At 43.7% G+C, this 12,457-nt stretch overlaps 1 long non-coding RNA gene across 1 annotated transcript in view; it reads left to right on the plus strand.

Annotated features, from left to right (window-relative positions):
- Positions 1-7,415: 7,415 nt before the first annotated feature.
- LOC104875380 overlaps positions 7,416-12,457 on the plus strand; it is a 35,688-nt gene continuing 30,646 nt past the window's right edge. Inside the window, exon 1 of the long non-coding RNA XR_784034.2 lies at positions 7,416-8,806. This is a non-coding gene — a long non-coding RNA (uncharacterized LOC104875380). The remainder of the gene's footprint in view (positions 8,807-12,457) is intronic.

The raw sequence follows: 12,457 nt of genomic DNA on the forward strand, positions 1-12,457 counted from the left end.
GGTGCTTGAGCAAACACAAAAAAGCATATTGGCTCACATGTTCTCACATCCACTATAGCAGAGATGGTAAACCTTTTAGAGCTTTCAATACTAGCAAACAGCCCACTGTGGCATCCGTGCCATAGGTTCAGCACCACTGCACTATAGCATCTAGTACAGTGTCTTGCCTAACAAATGCTTGCCAGTGTGTTACTGAACTGCACAAAAATGTAAGAATTAGAAATGTCATGCTGGTGGGATTACTTTTGGGGAATAGTACCCTCAGACACCATCTTGATTCCAACCTTTATCCCGTAGTGTCCTCTCAATCCCTCTTCTATACTTGCAACAGAAACACGTCTAGGCTGAACAACAGTGTCAGATGGTATGAAGAGTGGCAGCATTATCAAGATACCTAGACCTTGGTTCTAATTCTAACTGTAAACTGTGTGACCCCGGAAATATTTTCTTGACTCTCTGAGCTTCGGGTCACTCCTTTGTGAAATAGAACCAATGAAACCTCTGAAGGGTTGGTGTGAAAACAAAGTGTGATGTATATATCTGATTTTCTTGCTCAGTTCATATCAAGTTATTATTAAATTGCAGCTATTATTAATATCGACTTTGGATGCTAGCTTTTTGTGTGTCTTCTGGTGTTCTTTGTAAGGATTGCTGGCTTTATAAGGATGTGACTCAGCATGACCCGTGGTGGGCCATCATAGTCTGCTATTTGGGGGAGATATCCGGCATGGGATCACCTTCCTTGTTGGAGCAGAGTCTCTTTTTGCAATCTTCTGAAGAACAATGCTGTTCACCCACCTGGATGACAGGGACTTTAGATCTTCCCTGTCCTGGTCCTGTGGCCAACAGATGTAGCAGATGCTCTGGATTTGGTCCATTCCATGCTGCCATATTGCTTCTGGGGTTTTGAGTCTTGACTATATGGTTTGATTCTGGTATTGAAAAGCCTAGGTGTATGTCCCAAAGCTAAATGGTCACTTAGAACTCATTCACAGCTATGGCAGTTTTGGTGGTGGCCTTCTTCCTTCGTCCTACATGGTCACTGATAATCTTCCTCCTCTCTAATCACCCACTTTGCTCTGATTCTTGTTTTCCAAGTGTCCTGTTGCTATGCTCCTCTGATAAACTCGCAATACCTATCTAACCCTATCATTCATTTTTCCCTGTGTCTATTACCTGAAACCAAGAGCTCAGAGTCTTGGGCACTTTGTTCCATGATGAAAAAGCCAAGTGTATTGACTTATACTTTGACCCCAGCTCCAAGAATAGCGATGAGGTTTGTGGGACCTTCTCCTGCCATTTTCTTTGTGTTTTGGTTTCCATTGTTTACTTTTAGTGAATCTTGAAGCCAGAAAGAATGTTGAGCTTCCCTCTAGCTAAGCCATTAGCTTTCAGATCATTCCCAGTCTGTTTTCACAGGATGATACTTCTCAACCTGCAGGATTCCCATGTTCCAATCTTTTACTTCTGCCCTAAAAGGTCAGGTCAGCCAATGAAACTCTGAAGATGTTTCTCTCAACACACGAGCTTGTTATCGGGAGACATGGATTCTCATCTAACCTTTGCTGCTGAGTCATTGTGCAAGTCAGTTCATATCTCTGCCCTTTAGTCATCTCACCTATAAACTAGGCCAAGTAGCAGCAGAGTGTTGGTTTAAGAAGAAATAGATAGCTGTCCTGGGATCTTTGTGAAACAAGGTTCATTCAGTGATAAACAGAAGGTGCCATGGACGTTTTCCAGATGAAGTGATATTAAGATCAAAGGGAAGAACATTAGGAAAGATCGGCTGACCTTTTGGATTTGGTTATTAATCACCGAGGGGACTTGGACCTTGGATTGTAGTGAGGGGCTGGGGGCTAAAGGAAATCTACTGCTTTTCTTAATCACGTAGTGACATCTTCTGGGGAAACAAAGAGGCTAGCAGAGCCTCAGTACTAGCAGACACATACAACATCTGCACCAATGCAACCAACAACAGGGTGGATGGTCCCCAGAGGGGGAAATTCTTGGTGTAGATGATTGCAGTCAGCAGCCAGGTGGAAAACAATGAATGAACTAAAACTGAAACTCATTTACCCAGCAGCCATGGCTGGGAAAGCCCAGAGAGAGAGAGAGAGAGAGAGAGAGAGAGAGAGAAACTCATGTGCATAGTCGAGAGGTAATTGGGCGCACAAGCTAGTCCCATTTGGGCACAAAAGAGCAGCCTTTGGAGAGAATACTTCCCAAAGATCCAGATGAAATTTGAGTTTAGTGCAATCCTAAGTGGAAGAGGAGAGACGGGCTCTTGTAGATGGACCAAGAACATTCAGAGGATGCAGAAGTCTTGAAGAACAAGTGACTTTGTTCAGTGATTCTCTTCTGAGGGCAGTAAAGGGCAGAGTTCTACTACATTCTTCTTAACTGGATGGAGAACAGTGAAAACTGCAATGCATTTCTCCTTTCCTAACCATATTTATCTGCAACTTCATGCTCTTGCAAGTGGGAAGAAGTGAACCCTCTAGGAAGTCTTATGACTTCAGAAACCCCTACATTCCTCTTATCTGTGTTCTGGAAGGGCTTCTTCTGAGGCAGAGGTGGGTGTCTTCTAATCACACATGTTCTGGATGGGGTGGCGCTGAATGGCACATTACAGAGGACAGACTCTGACTTCCATTCAGAGTCTTGGGCAGCAGGGTGCAGAACCTTAGAGGTCATATTTGCTTTACTCCTTGTTGAATGGGATTGGAGGAACTGGACTCAGAACAAGAGAAGGACTTGTGCAGGGCCAACTCAGAAATACGGGAAAGGGCTCAAGTTAGAACTGGGTTTTCTGACCATCTTTTCCTTTCTGTGAAGTTATTCAGTTATTCCTCTTCCCTTTTGTCAGCCCCCTGTTGCATATTAAATTAACTTGTACTATTAATGCTGATTAGGAATATGTTATTTATATTGTTAAGAAATGACCACATACTTGTTCCTGTTCGTTCATTTGCTCACAGATATTTATGGAGTGCCTTCCATTTGCTAGTTATGGGAATGTGATGTTATGTGAAAAATGATAAGCTTGCTTAGCTATTGTAAAGAAAATCTCACCAGGAAAGACAAAGCTGGAACTCTGTAATCTCAGAAATTAAGAGATCTAAGGTGGTAAGGGGTTAGAATGGTAGAAGTGGAGTCATCCATCTGGGGAAGTAGTAGGCAGTTCTGTTCATTTGTTGCTCAGAGCTAAAATTTCAGTCATCCTTGCTGCCCCATTTTCTTATGTCCTAAGTCTTATCCATCCGCAAATCTCATGACTCTATGTATGAAATATGTTCAGAGTCTACCTGCTTCTCACCACCTCTCCTGCTGTTCTGTTTTGCCTAAACACCCTGGATCTCTTGCCTGTTTATGAGAATACGGTCTCACTGCTTGTACCCTCGCCTCTCACACCTGTTCAAATAAACTTGGACAAGCCAGGGAGAAACAGTTCCTTAAGCCTCACACTGCAGAGCTTCTGTGAGGCTTTTATACAATAATTCACACAACGATTCTCCAGCAAAGGGCACAGCATGTAGTTGATGGCAGGCATATTTGACCACAGAATTTTTTTTAATCACAGTGCGTCTTATACTACCGATGTGCTATTGAACATACTCTGGGACCCATACAGTTCTGTCACAACATGGGAAGGATTATTATTGTATCACGGGATGCTGTGGTAGGAAATGGAGCCACTAAAAACAGGTTCACTGAACTGGGAGTTAAGATTTACTGAATTCTAGTCACAGTTATCTTCTTCTGGAATCTCACACGGGACAAGTCACTTTATTTGTCTTCTCATGATTTCTTTGTATGTGAAATGTAGATAACAATTCCTGTTCTGTCTACTTTCTCAGTATATAAATCAATGAGACAAAATATGTTAAAAATAAAGCACCCCACTCCCCCACTAAATTAAACCCAAACAAAACCTAACACACTACTCTAATACTGTGGGCTTGTGGAAAGATGTTTCTGGTTACACTATGTCTGCATTATTGATGGACAGTAAATCAACACTTGGTTTATGTATTAGAACAACTGGGAGTAAAACCCAGGAAGCTGATTTCTGTTGGCTAGAAACCAAATAAAACAAAGAATTGATTGGGGCCGAGGGTTTAGAGAGTGTTGGTCTGTGGCCAGTATGAAGGTAGACAAGAAAGTTACCTGAGCAGCAGTGCAGGAAGACTCAGAAGAGCAGGGACTGTGTGAAGAAAGAAAGGGAAGAGGGCCTGAAGAGACTCATGGGGGAGAGGCTGCAGCAAACACTGAGACACGCTGAGAGAGGATCGATCACCACCCTGGCTGGCAGTGCCGACAGTGCTTCACACATATCCCAAAGGGCAGTGACTGTGCCACCCAGAGAGCTCTGGGGCCCAGTGTGTGACTCCAAGCTGGCAAAGCTCTGTGGGTCACCAGGTCAGGAAGAAGCAATTGTGCTGATGAGATGGAGATTTCCTTTTCTAACGAAAACTTTGCTCGGTCCTCTTTTTTCATGGCTTTTGTCTGTGACTGATTAGGTAACCCTGTGCTCAGGACTCTGATGCCCTAAACTAATTCATACTCAACAAATACATCTTCATGTACTGGTGGGCCAGGCGTCTGGTGGGAATAGTGAGGATGATGATGGCTCATAGCAACAGTACTGACAATGATAATGGAAATCACAGCTTCCGCCTGACAGCTTACAGAGCACCCTCATCTAGCCCTCACGCTGTGGCTTGAGCTTAGTGTTGAAAGCCATATTGAATTAAAAAGGGAATGATGGTCCCACAGATTACTGCAGGTCACATGATTTTCAGTCCCACCATCCTTCTATCCTTGTTTCATATGAGGGTGTGTTTCTGGTCACCATTCAAAGAGGGGCAAAGAACATTTTTGGATATCCACGCCCAAGCTGGGAAAGTCTTTTTTTTTTTTAATTTTTTTTCAGATTTAATTGAGTTTATTGGTACATTTTAGGGATACAGTACAGTTACATTCATTGTTGGGATCTTGTACCTCTACATGACAAGTCTTTATTCTCATTTTTTCCCCTTACCTCTGCCCTCCCTTCACCCCCTCCTCCCCTCCCCATCTACAAACACTTTATTTTCATCTTTTCATTCTCTCACGTTTTTTTCTTTTCCCTTTTTACTCTTCCCCTACCCATCCCACCTTCCCTACACTTTTAGCTCCTTTCTTCCCATTTCTAAATGTCAGTAATCTTATTATAATCTTATGCATTGTTGTAGTTCATTTGCACCAGGGAAACTATTCGGTATTTATACATGTGTGACTTATTTATTTCACTTAGGAGTACATCTTCAATATGTATCCATTTTCCTATGAATGAATCTATTTTCTTTTTCTTTATGGCTGAGTAATATTCCATTTTATAGAAAAACCACAACTTCTTTATCCAGTTTCCAACGGATGGGCAAATAGGTTGTTTCCAAGATTTAGCAATTACAAACTGTGCCGCTATAAACATGGGTGCACATACTTCTCTGTGATATGATTCTTTTAGTTCTCTTGGAAAGATACCCAGCAGAGGGATGGCTGAGTCAAATGGAACCTCCAGTCCAGGCTCTTTGAGGTATCTCCACATTGATTTCCATAGTGGTTGCACCAGTCTGCACTCCCACCAACAATGGAGGAGGGTTCCTTTCTCCCCACAACCCCGCCAACATTTGTTATTGTGTGATTTCTTGATAGCAGCCATTCTTTGTGGGGTGAGGTGGAATCTCAGTGTTGTTTTCATCTGCATCTCTCGAATGACCAGTGATGTGGAATATTTTTTCATAAATTTTCTTGCTGCTTTTACTTCTTTATATGAGAAATGTCTGTTCATTTTGGATGCCCAATTTTTGAATCGGGTCTTTATATTTGGGGGGACTGATTGTTTTGAGTTCTTTATATATCCTTGATAATAGTCCTTTGTCTGAGGTACAGCTGGCAAAAATTTTTTCCCACATTGTAGATTGTCTCTTAGTTCTGCTGATGGTTTCTTTTGAAGTACAGAAGCTTTTTAGTAAGATGAGATCCCAGTTGTTGATTCTATCTGCTAGTTCCCGTGCTACTGAGGATTGTTCATAAAATCTGTTCCTATACCAATGTCTTCCAGAGTTCTGCCTAACTTACCTTCCAGCAAGTTTAATGTTTCTGTTTTAATATTCAGATCTTTAATCCATTTGGATTTTAATTTAGTGCATGGCGAAAGATAAGGGTCTAATTTTAATCTGTGGCAGGTTGACATCCAGTTTTTCCAACACCATTTATTAAAGAGGCTATCTTTCCTCCACTGAGGATGGTCAGCTCCTTTGTCAAAGATGAGGTAGCTGAGTACATCTGCATTTGTTTTTGTGTCTCCCAGTCTGTTCCACTGATCCTCAGGCCTATTTCTTTGCCAGTACCATGCTGTTTTTATCACAATGGCTTTGTAGTATAGTTTCAAATTCAACACCCATTCATGATAAAAACCCTGCAAAAAATTGGAATAGATGGTCTATACCTCAATTTAATAAAGGCTATCTATGAAAAGCCATCAGCCAACATCATATTGAATGGCCAAAAACTGAAAACCTTCATGTTAAAATCAGGAACAAGACAAGGATGCCCACTATCACGACTTCTCTTCAATATAGTTCTGGAAGCATTAGCCACAGCAATTAGACAAGAGAAAGAAATTAAAGCAATAAAGATAGGAAAGGAAGAAGTTAAACTGTCATTATTTGCTGATGATATGATACTCTACATTGAAGATCCAAAAAACTTCACCCTAAAACTTCTAGACTTAATTGACAGATTCAGTAGAGTATCTGGATACAAGGTGAATACCCAAAAGCCAATAGCCTTTCTATACACAAATAACAGACAGACAGAAAGAGAAATAAGGGAAAAAATTCCTTTTACAATAGCATCCAAAAAAATGAAGTATCTAGGAATCAATCTAACAAAAGAAACAAAAGATCTCTACACTGAAAACTACAGCACTCTGAAAAAAGAAATTGAAGAGGATATTAAAAAATGGAAAGATATCCCCTGCTCCTGGGTAGGAAGAATCAACATAGTGAAAATAGCCATACTACCAAAACTGCTATATACATTCAATGCAATGCCAATTGAAATTCCAACACTATATTTCACAGAACTAGAAAAAAAAATCCAAAAATTCATTTGGAACCATAAGAGACCTAGAATAGCAAAAGCCATTTTAGGCAACAGACACATGGCACCAGGTGTAACAATTCCCAATTTTTTTTTTTTAATTTTGTGGTGCTTGGAATTAAATGCAGGACTTTTTTAGTGCACTATATTTTTATTTTACTTCTTTATTTTTTTTACATTTTAAGAAGGGGTCTTGCTTAATCAATAATTTGCCCAGACTGCACTCACACTTGAAACCCTCTTGCTTTGGACTTGCAGATTGCCAGGATTACAGTGTGCACTGCCACACCCTGCTCTGGAGCCTCGGGGGACTCTCTCAGGCTGAAACCAGTGCCCCTGGAGAAGAAGTTCTATGTTTTGGGAGCATTTATGAATCAACACCATCCGAACTGACAGTGAAAGCTAAGTTGTCACTGAAGCTCTCAGTGTGTTTCCATCAGAGGCAGAGTATAGTCCCTGAGAACCACCCAGTTTCCCGCCTCCTTTTTGGCACTTACAAGCTGTATGACCCGTGTCTGTGGCTCAATCCCCCCCCCCATAAAGTGGATTTATAAGATCACCCACCCCGCTGGCACAAGTGCTGTGACACGACGTTCAGTGGATTTGTGAGGTACCCTGAGCCACACTGTCAGGTACACTCAGCCTTCACACATCCTTGTTTTGGTCCTGCCTCGTTATGCTCGCTTTCCTGGAACTCATCGTTCTGGGTGGTAATTACTTGTCCCTGCAAGACTGAGAGGTCCTGAAGGGCAGGGAGTACGTCTTATTCCCTGCTGTGTCTCGAGCTCCTTGGCAGAGAAAATTCTAAAGAACTATTGAGGATTGAATGAGTGAGATCAGAAATACAAAAACGGCTCATATAGGGAGCTGATTTAAGAGAATTACACAAATCGTTTCCCAGCACTTGTTTCCTGGTAATGGGAAGAATCAGTTTCTTCTGATGTAGTGAAAGGGCACATGGGTGGGTTGGAACTTCTTGAAATTTTGTTCTTGCACTGGTGCACGCACCGGTGTAGCTTAGACTTATGTCATAGAGCCAGTGCTCATTAGACAGGTGTGTTGCTGGCAGTTATTTGCGTCCCCTAGAATGTTCCCTGGCTGAGTTCTGACACACAAGGACAGGACAGGGACCATGTTTTGTTCTCTGGTACATCTTTGGCACATGAGAACTTGTCATCCCCTCAAATAAGCAACAAGTCAACATTTGTTGAATGAATGAATGAATAAATGTCTACTAAGTGTTCATTCATTTTTATTATTAGCATAACAAAATAAGTTATCATTCAAGAAAGTTTAAAGGAACTTTATTTACAAAAGGTTTGAATCCAAAGCATCTTTTCCATCCTACTCTTGGACCTTCAGATTAAGCCATTCCAGTCCCCATAGAATGAAAAGGTTTCTGTTCGCAGAAAGCCATTTACCAGGGTCACTAAGCAAACAGGAGAAATGGAACAAAATGATACAATCTGTGGTGCTTCCCCTGTGGGATTTTCTGAGTTCTTTTGGGGCACGACCACTGGCTGATTAAATTGACTTCTTGGTTGAAGAAGAGGAAGAAAAATGCATTTCCATTATCCAGGACTTCCTGTGAGTTGTGGGACTCTATCCAGCCTTCACCAAGCTTCCTCCCTTGGAATGGCTGTAGTTGGAAACACAGGTGAGGAGCATACTCTGGGATCACAGGTGGGTTGAGGCTGGGAAATATTGAGTGGAGTGCCCTGGTCTTTCTCAGAAATGAAGTTCATCATGATGCTAATCCAGTGTCAGCACATTCAATGGACAAGAGCCCTGGCTGGGCTCAGGTTATCAGTGGTCCCACCTTCATCTCCTGGAGCAGTGAAGGACACAAATACTTAGGTCACGACTGGGGCTCTCAGAATTAGGAGGACCACAGTTCACAAAACAGGATGACAGTTCATTTACTTTGAACATAACTGCTCCTGTTAGACAGATAAGGATACTGAGCCATAGGGAAGATATTGACCTTGCTTGAAATTACCCAGCCAGAAATCGGCAGAGTCTAGGTCCAAAGTTTGAGCCTTTGAATTCCAAGTTCATGCCTTATAGCAAAAATCTAAGCACTCTCAACTTTGCTCAGCCATTTGACCCATTGTCATGATCTGATTTCTGATTTGCTCTGAAGCTCGCCTTAATCACTAAGAAGTTCAGGGACACAGACACTTTCAGTAATAACAGTAGATGTTTTTTCTAGGACTTGGACATGTAACTTCCTGAGGGGATGCAGGACGGGGTCTCAGAGGCTTGCAGCCTCCCAGAATCCTTGCTCAGTGCCCTCAGGCTCTGGACGTGAGACCTCCCCATCCTCTGCTGTAGCCTTGGAGGTACACATCATTGTCATCCTCACTTAATGGTGAGGAAATGGAGGCTCAGAGACCAACCTGCCCCAGGCTGTACACCTGGAATTAGAAGGGCCGAGCATCAGCCTGAGGCCGCTGGACCGTTAGTCTTGGTCATGCAGGTGCTGGTTTGGTAATAATAGACTACACAGTGGTTCTCAAAGTGGCTCCAGAACCAGCCACATTGGTGTCCACTGGCAACTTGTTGGAGATGCAAATTCTGGGCCCCACCCCAGGCATACTGAGTCAGAAACCCAAAGCGGGGCCCAACACTTTGGGTTTTTAGCAGGTTTCCATGGGGCGTGAGGAATGCTCTGAACCGTGCTACATCTTTATACTCTACGGCAGCAGTGCAGGTGAGCCCTCTAGAGCTTTCAGTGATACAAACAGCCTACCATGACATGTGTCCCATAGGTTCACCACCACTGCTTGGGGAGGAAGGACACACACAGCTCTGTGGATGCTGGTGTCCCTAGCATCTGGGGAAGATGTTTTCCCAGGAGATGCTGCTGTTTTATTCTTGAGCATCCCACCTGACAGAACAGAGGGAGAGCAGATTCTTTTCAGAAAGAAAAGGAGGGAGTAGGGACAGTGACATTACAAGTCCCCTTCTGAGGAAAAATGTGTTGGTTAGACCCATGCCCTTAGTCTACCAAGACTCTTGGAGGTCAAGTAACTCAGCCAAGTGATGGACTCAAACCCCATCCTCTGACTCCCTATGGAGGATGTTAAGGCTAAACCCCGCACCCTGGAGAAGGTTGACTCGTAAAGGCTGCAGAGAGCCTCTGCACTGTGAGAGGTTCTCCTTGATAGCTTTCACAGATTCTCCTGGTGAGATGACATAGCATCAGGGGAAGAATACCAGTGCGATGGATTGGTGGTCCCAGGGAGGAGGAAGATGTGATGTAGGGATATCTTCAAGGTGCTGTTCTAGAACCCTTGATGATCTCCTCATCTTAATTGCCACTGTCACACTTATGAGGCTGTAAGTGCTCTAGCATGTTGCAAGCCCTATGTACAGTGAAGCACAGGGGACCTTGAGAGTGATTCTCAGCTTTACCAGTGATAAAGCTTACTTAAATTCTCTTAGGTTGGTTCTTTATTTTCACAATGAGTATCACTGGAGTTCTGACCTCACAAGATTTGAAGGAATCCTTAAGAGAAACTTTTATCTGGTTGTGTGGCTCAGAGTCAGAGCCCAGTAAACACACACTGTGTTGTGATCCTCTTATCCTAGGCTGGCTCCTATGAGGGAGGAGGTTGCTTAGCCTTTTACCACCACAGGGATAACCCATTACGTGTCCATGCTCATTCTTGTCATTACTTCCCCCTTCGCACTCCCTCTGGTCCCCCAGATGCTCACTTTGTGAGAGCCCCAGTCTTGAGAGGATCTCCCACAATCCCTGCACCCCCAGATGCAGCTCACCCATGTAAGGGGATCACAGGAGCTCATTTTACCTTGACATCAGCTGTCTGTCTGCTCACCCTGGGATGTTACTCTGTCCGCTCCACTCATTTGCCACATTTTTGGGATTGTGCTTCTTTGTTTTGACCTTGAAAATGGGCATGACCTCTACTTAGAGTCAACAGGAAGCAGCCCGAGGACTGGCATTGTAACACCAAGACGTCACCGGGTATTTAATGACAGGGAGCATTTATTTGCTACAACCCTTACATGGAGAATGCTGTTTTGAAAGAATGTTTGATGAGAAACTGGAGGTGTAAATGATAACTAGCTAAGTTGTCCTCTGAGGAGGGAGGATCAGGAAGCTATGCAAGTCTGGGCCCGGGTTGAATTGCTGGAGACACAGAGGGGAGGTTGGGGGTGCTACCAACAGGCCACCGTCACTGCGGTGCATAATGGATGATCGTAGTTGAAGGCCATCTCCTCGGTGGGGCTCGATGATTCTCCTGTCCAACCTTAACCCTGCTCAGAGTGCTGCTGAGGTCTTGTGCCCTTGTCTCCTTTGCCTTTTCTGCTCTGATTCTCTGGACCTTGCATGTAGTATTCCATTCTCCCTTCTATCTCAGCCCATTTTCTGCTGTTTAGAGATATCGGAAGCCTGGACCAGAGCAGCACAGTGTGTAGAGGGGCAGTGGTGAGACAGAGGGGGACTAGGGCCAAATCCTGGCCATCATGAGCATTTAGAAGAGGATGCTGCCATTTAGAATCTCTCACTTAGGCTCTGCCTCTGTGATTTAACTGAGATATTTGGGTTCATCCATAAAATAATATTTGAGCATTCACCTGTATTCCAGGCCCTAGTCTCTGTGCTTTGCGTATTCAGTCACATAACTCTTACACTAACCCCATAGTACATGGTTATTGTCTCCATTGAATCTGTGAGAAAATGAACACCTAAGGGAAGCTGAGTGACTTGTTGTGTGAGGCCACTTGTCACTGGCGAGCAGGGATCCAACTGTCCGTTTTCATTCTTAACCATGGCGTGGTACCACCTCTCCACCTGCCAGGACTGTGTCAGAGCCTGGAAGTGACAACAGGATGTGATCCAGTGATGAAAGGCACTGGCAGTGAGGGGGAGGAGGTCATGCCTCTGGCTTTCCAGGGAGGCTGGGATTATGTGAATGTTGGTGTTGTTATTAGAGTTATTCTGTAGAGCGAGCAGCTTGGGAGTGGAGAGCAGAGGAATGGTTCGAGGGGGAGCTGCAGAGGGCCACAGGGAGGTTGGGGACAGCATGGTGGGGTTTGTGATCTCGTCAGCATCCCTCACACCTCTGCTGTCATTAGACAATGAAAATGCCCATCTAGAGGTGACCAGAAGGGAATAGAAACCATCCAGGTGATGCATGCAGACGGAAGGATGTGTTGGAGCCAAGTGGGGCTACTGCCCTTTTTGCCAATGCATATAGACTGAGCAGACACATTCATGTGAGCCCTGAGTCTTACCATTCTGCAACACCATCACCTCTCATACCCGTTATCCCGACTA

This window comes from Fukomys damarensis, unplaced genomic scaffold, assembly GCF_012274545.1.
Source record: "Fukomys damarensis isolate Sample0158 unplaced genomic scaffold, DMR_v1.0_HiC HiC_scaffold_5, whole genome shotgun sequence".
NCBI lineage: Eukaryota > Metazoa > Chordata > Mammalia > Rodentia > Bathyergidae > Fukomys > Fukomys damarensis.